This window comes from Phaseolus vulgaris, chromosome 3, assembly GCF_051622355.1.
Source record: "Phaseolus vulgaris cultivar YP4 chromosome 3, ASM5162235v1, whole genome shotgun sequence".
NCBI classification, from domain to species: domain Eukaryota; kingdom Viridiplantae; phylum Streptophyta; class Magnoliopsida; order Fabales; family Fabaceae; genus Phaseolus; species Phaseolus vulgaris.
The window spans coordinates 35215207-35221753 of record NC_143500.1 but is presented as its reverse complement, the minus strand read 5'-3'; the positions used below and the strand labels follow the sequence as shown (position 1 = coordinate 35221753).

Sequence of the window (6547 nt, the reverse complement as noted above, 5' to 3'; positions counted from 1 at the left end):
TTACACCATGTTATTATTTCACATAATGTATTTTGAATTTTGGGTATGTGAAGATGGAAAGGGATAACACTAGTGCAGAAAAGGGTCAAATAACGATTCTTTTAGCAATAAGACAACAGTCGTGAAATCGTTGTATATAAACACACACTACAAAAAAACTTGTATGTGGTGGCGGTTATAATATGGCGGTTATTAAAAACCGCCACAATTAACTGTATAATACGACAGCTTCTTAACCGCCATAATCTTCCTTCGAAATGTGGCGTGTAGAACCGCCATAATTATCCTTTGAAATAAACGCTCTCCCATAATTCGTTCCCTCCTTCTTGACCTTCCTCTTTCCCAATATCTTTTTCGTATTTCCCTCTTCGAAAATATACAACTTTACTCTTTTTTTTCGTATTCCCCCCTCACATTTCCCTCTTCGAACCTTGTCCTCACTGAACCCCCTTCTCACCGCAACGCAACCCCTCTCACTGAAACTTCCCCTCTTTCGTATTCCCCTCTCTCAGCTAACCCTAACCGTTCTCATTCTCGTTCTATTCTCCTTCTCTTATCACCGCAACCCTTCTCTTCTCACTCTCACCGAAAACCCTTCACATTCTCACCGCAAACCCTCTTCTCATTCTCACTAAAACCCTTCTTCTTAATCTCACCGCAAACCCTCTTCTCATTCTCACTGAAACCTTTTTTCTCAATCTCACTGCTAACGTTCTCACTCTCACTGTTCTCAGTCTCACCGCAAACCATATCACCCTTCTCACTCTTCTCACAATGTTTGGCCGCCATTATCGCCGCAATCCTTGGTTCGTTGTTGCAACAGGTACGTGGAACGATCATTTTTTCTAGCAAAGTTATGTTTTTGTGTGTATTTTCTTCTGAATATAATTTTGAAGTTCCTAATTTCGAAACCCTCACCATCAATTCTTTTGTTCTTCATTTCCAAACCCTATATATTTAATCTCATCATCACAACCTTTGGCAATAAGCACCTCGCTCTTAAGGTAAGAACCCATTGGCATTTTTTTTTCTCTGAAGTTGTGTGGTTTGTATGGTAAGGATATTCCACGAAGGAAACGTTTTGATGTTTTTGGTTTCATATTTCGTTTTTGCTTCTGCCATCTCTTTATTATTTGTGGTGTTCTAATGAGAAATAGGGACATTGTAAGCATCACGATGTCACCAACAAGGACTCTGAGCATCATGATTTACACTTTTTTTGACATAGGTATATTTTTCACCCTTTTCATGTGTTCCATTGTTTTGTCCTGCATATTTATGTTGTAAGTGTTCGTTTCTTCATGAACAATGTCATTAAATCTTTTGTTAATCCCAAGGAACCCTGAGGAGATCCCATGGGAATGAGAACGAAGCTAATATCATTGTTGAGTCCACCAGAGTTGGAAGATGAGCATGATGCCTGTGATTAGCAAACTCTACTGTTTATCTTCTCAAACGGTGCTAAGGGTTAGGAGGGGGCCACATATGGTGAATGGAGGGGGTTGTTTTCAGGGTTGATGGTTGTGGAATTTATGGCACAAAGGTACAATTGATTCAAAAAGATGGGGAAGGAGATGCTTTGCTTCTTGTGCATTGAAAGGTATGTGAAAAATTAATCCTAATCTTTATCAAGTTTTTCATAGAGTGTGCATGCAACGTGTTGTGTTTCTGTGTATATATATTTTAAGTTTGTGATTAAGTTTCCATTTCTAGATTTTGGTGGTAAAAAAATATTAATCTCTTGCATTCATATATCTTGAGATATATCATATATATAATCTAAACTAAATGTGTATATGTTTGATGGTTTAATTTGCTATATATTGGGAGTTTTAGTTTTACACGTGAGATTGATTTGGTATGCAATGATAAAATTTGCACATAAGTTAACTTTGTGTGATGTTCAGGGAGGCATGGTTGAGGCCCTTAGCATTTACAAGAAGTGGAAAGGATAGCCTGAGGATATGACAGAGCCAGAGGATGTCATGATCGATCAACCATCCAATGTTTGCCCCAAGGTTATCAGACTCGAGAGTCTACTTAGACTCGTGGGAGTCCAGTAAACTCGACTCGTAAACCCGACTCGTAGACTCGTAAGAGTCTATTTCACACAAAAAATTTAACAAAAACAAAAAATTCATGATACAATTTCATGAAGCATCAGTTTCATGCTTCCATTCAATATCTATTATATTTCCTGCAGCATTCTAACTTCTAGGTGGTAGTGGAAATACTGAATTTCCAAACATCTTACAATGTACCAAAAATCTAAAAAAAAAAATCAATTAGCCAAAATTTTAAAAAAATCCAATCTGCACAAACCCAATTTGAAAAATCCCAACCCAATTTAAAAAGCCCAAACATAATTTAAACAACCCTAACCCCAATCTGTCCTAACCCTAAAAATCTACCACAGCACATGCGCAGTGAGTTGCGAAGAGCAGCGGGAGGTGCGACGACGATGCGCAGCGAGGTGCAACGAGCGGCGCGGTGCACTGCGACGGCGGCACGGTGCGCTGCGACGAGGAGGCTTGACGGCAGTGAGGAAGATGACACCATGAGCGAGAAAGAAACCCTAATCACAATGGAACACACTGTTTTGGGTCATTTTTTCGCAACTCGATGACTCGGTCTTAAACTCGCGAGTTTGACCAAGTCAACTCCGAGTTTACTCAAAAACGAGTTTACTCCCGAGTCGACTCGTCAACCCTCAGCTGACCCTTAAACTCGCAAGGGTTTACGAGTTAACCCTAGGGTTTGATAACCTTGGTTTGCCCATTGAAGTATCTTCTCTCCTAAGCTCAAATCAATGTGGTTTGCTAAATGTCTAGGCTTTTACTTTCCAAATTCTAGATAGAATACCTTATTCATTTTATGGGGTTTGGTTTGCTAAGGAGTGCCATAAAACCTTAGTACTCCTATGACACTTATTAGAAAAACCTTTATTTTATTACTTCTTCCATATCTGTTGCTTTAGAATTTTTTGGAAATGAGAATTTTTGTTGGAGATCAGTGATGGTCAATTCTTAGTTTATTTTCATTTTTTGGTTGTTTCCTTTGCTGCATGGTTTAGGTTGGAAGTGAGCTGGAGCCAAAATTATGTGGCTAAACAATTTCTTTTTTGATAATTCATTTCTAAAAAAATTATAATGTTATACTTTATGAACAATATTTTAAGTATTTTAAATGTTAGGCTTAATTAAATATCTTAAATAGGAAGGAAATGGGAGAAGATGGATAAAAATGTTGATGCGGATATTGTGATTATGGGAGCTGGTATATGTGGTCCTGCAACAGCCCTTGCCTTTCACATGTTTCCTCTTTTTAGCTTCTTTTTTAATTCTACTCTAAAACTATTAATATTGCTAATTTTATGTCATTGGTGAATATTACAATTTATTATTCATAAAGTATTTTAGGAGTTGAATCATGATTTGATACATTAATTGTTTCTTCCATGGCATACAAGATTTAGTAATTTTTGCAACCATTAGAATAACATTAATGGTTTCTTCCATGGAATACAATTAGATTGATTTTGCAACCATTAGTAATTTTTGAGTTTCCATTTTTATTACTGGATTATGAATTTTAAATGACATGGTCCAGCATCTAATGCTTCTATTTCTCTATTAAATATAATTTACACATCCAACCATAGTCATGATCTTAAGTCTCTTTATTTGATATTGGCCCTTTGTACGGTCTAGGGAAGGGAAGCATAGTGGTGTGATGTACATGGTATATATCATCCCTATTGACCTTTGATGTTCAAACTCTTTCTATTTAAATATCTATATTATTAAGATATTAATTTGGTTATTATTTTATTATTTAGACAGTTGCAGTTCTCATGAATCTAAAGGTAAATCCTAAAATTATAATTGATTTATAATTGTTGATTTTTATTAGCTGCCTTAATTCAATTTTATTGCCTTCATATAATTTCTCTCGCTCATATTATACCTTGAATTTCATAATATAATATTGCTTTCATTTATTTTTCAAAAATTATCAATTAACTCTAAGCATATTTTAATTTAGTCCAGGCACCGGATGTTGGAAGTGGTGATGTATCATCAAGTCAGAATATTATGGGATCAAGTGGAGGCAATAAGACAAATTAGGATTGAAAGTGAAAGAATTTATATTTTGACAATGTAATTTACTTGTCGTTTGGATTAGTTTGACATTATTAACTTTGTTATCAATGAATAAATGAAGTCATCTTTTGATTATTATGTTTAGCAATTTTAATTATATTATGAAATTAGTTTATGTTACAATTTAATTATATTATGAAATTTAATTATAATATGAAATTAAATAATATTATGAAATCAAATTATAAAATAGAATTAAATAAATTATTATAAATATTAAAAATAAAATTAAATATTTAATATTCGAATTATGACAGTTATAAAGTATAGTATAAATGTCATACAATACTGTATAAAGTGGCGGTTAAAACTGTCACTATTTACGTTAGAATTGGTTTACCCAGTTTTAAAATTACGACATTTATAACTGACGTCAATTACATGCTTAAAACCGCCACTTTATACAATGCATAATATGGCGTCTGCTACAACGGTTCTCAAATGACCGCCACATTAAACTTTGTGGCGGCAAGAATTCTGGCGGTACGCGATACCGCCACAAACGTATAATGCGGCGGTTAAAAACGCCAGTTTTTGCAAAAATAACCGTCGCATTATACACGTTTTTTTGTAGTGACACAGGTTCTTGAATCGTCGTGTTTATCTCATACATTAACGATGGTTATTATCATAATCTCCATTTTAGACCCTTCCTTGCATTACCAAACATTATACATGCAAGAGGTATAAAAGAGCGGTTATGGTCCTAACTGTCATTTTAACCCTTCCCCTGACTCAACAAAGATGGAGGTATAAAACAACGATTATGACCATAACCGCCGTTTTAGACCTTCCCCAAAAGGTATAAACGGCGTTATGGTCATAACCACTGTGAATTAAGAGAATTTTTTTAGTTCATTATGTTTTATGCGCTTTCCCATCTAAATTAACCTGTTCAGTTAAACCTAGCCAGCTAAATAGATAAATTCAGATAATCAAATTATATATTGATAAAAAATTATTACAAACACTAATACATATTCCTATCTATCTATATAATTCTTATACTATTGATTAGCTATCCTAAAGTTATAGAAATTAAGGAAATATGTGGTTCAAGCATGTCTCACATAATCTATGGCGGCCAAAGGCCGTGGTTGCTCATCCGTACATAACTTCATTACAAAATAAGATTTACATTAATTAGTGTTAAGATACATATACATTAAAGAATTATAAAGAATAATTTAAATATTATTACCTACTCCCAATTTGTTTTAATGTCTAGTCTTACAATGGTAACCATCCATTGCAAACGTAATAGCCACACTTATAGCATCCGGGTTGTCTATTACACTATAATTCAATAGAAATTAAAAGTTAATATTGATAAACATGAAAAGAGGAAGACAAAAATTACAAACCTTTAGGTTCAACCATGTCAGCTTTTGATAATTTGCACTGAGTCGACCTTTGAGTTTGGTATATCCACGCCATGCCCTGATTAATACAAAAAGTCGCGTTAGTAGACGTTTAAGTAGCATACGGAGTTAAGTTTCTAATGTAATTACACATCAATTATTTGCTTCAGATGTGTAAATGACTTCTTGTGCAGTGAACGAAACCACATAACAATCTTAACAACCGTGTGATGGAAGAAGTCCAAGCTCAGGACCAACCACTAGGTCAATGGAAAGAAAGATTCAAGAAGACTGGGACTCTGCTACAAATGGCAGAGACACCCTTTTATACATGTTCAAAAAGGTCATAACCTATTGTAGAATTTCTATAGTAGAATTTAATTTTTTGCTAAATTTAGAATAAGAATTTTACTTGTAAATTTTCTTATTTTGAATTAGGGTTGAATTTAGGCATCTAAAAATCAACCTAGGTTAAATTAGGATTTCTATAACACTCCTAATTAACCTAGGATGGTCATTTAGACCTAAATGAGTCACATGAAGCACTTAGTCATGTTTGCCTTGTGATCTCATTTAGGCACCTAATTCAAACTTAATTGGTTTGAATTTTCCCACTTGTAATCAAATGGTCAAACCTCTCACTATATAATGAAGTGCTTGGCTCTCATTTTTTCAAAAGATCAAATATATGAGTGAATTGTTGTCAAGTTTGCAAGTTTTCTCACTCCCTTGTCAAGACCTCTTTAGGATAGACACCTTGATCTTCTTCTTCACCTTTTCAAGTGATATGGCTCAACCAATCACTCTCCCTGCTATTCATGCATCTTCAAGGAAACCTAGTTCCATTGGAGTCATCCTTGTCCATTAGTTCCATCAAGCTTCTGCCCAAGTTCATAAAAAATTCAAGAAAGCAATTCAGCAATGAAGGCAATGTTATCACCATGGATAACACAAGTAACTGCCAATGACCCCTATATCATCCATGAAAAGAGTTAGTAGATATTTAAAACATGAAATAGTAAT

The 6547-nt window shown here is 34.5% G+C and overlaps 2 long non-coding RNA genes across 2 annotated transcripts; both read left to right on the top strand.

Annotated features, from left to right (window-relative positions):
• Nucleotides 1-287: 287 nt before the first annotated feature.
• LOC137805879 (uncharacterized) lies at nt 288-1942 on the top strand. Its single transcript, XR_011080266.2, has 4 exons — nt 288-823; nt 1158-1228; nt 1338-1600; nt 1908-1942. It is a non-coding gene; the product is annotated as an uncharacterized LOC137805879 (long non-coding RNA).
• Nucleotides 1943-3619: 1677 nt separating this feature from the next.
• On the top strand, nt 3620-4071 carry LOC137805878 (uncharacterized). Its single transcript, XR_011080265.2, has 3 exons — nt 3620-3741; nt 3839-3865; nt 4045-4071. It is a non-coding gene; the product is annotated as an uncharacterized LOC137805878 (long non-coding RNA).
• The last annotated feature ends 2476 nt before the right edge of the window (nt 4072-6547 follow it).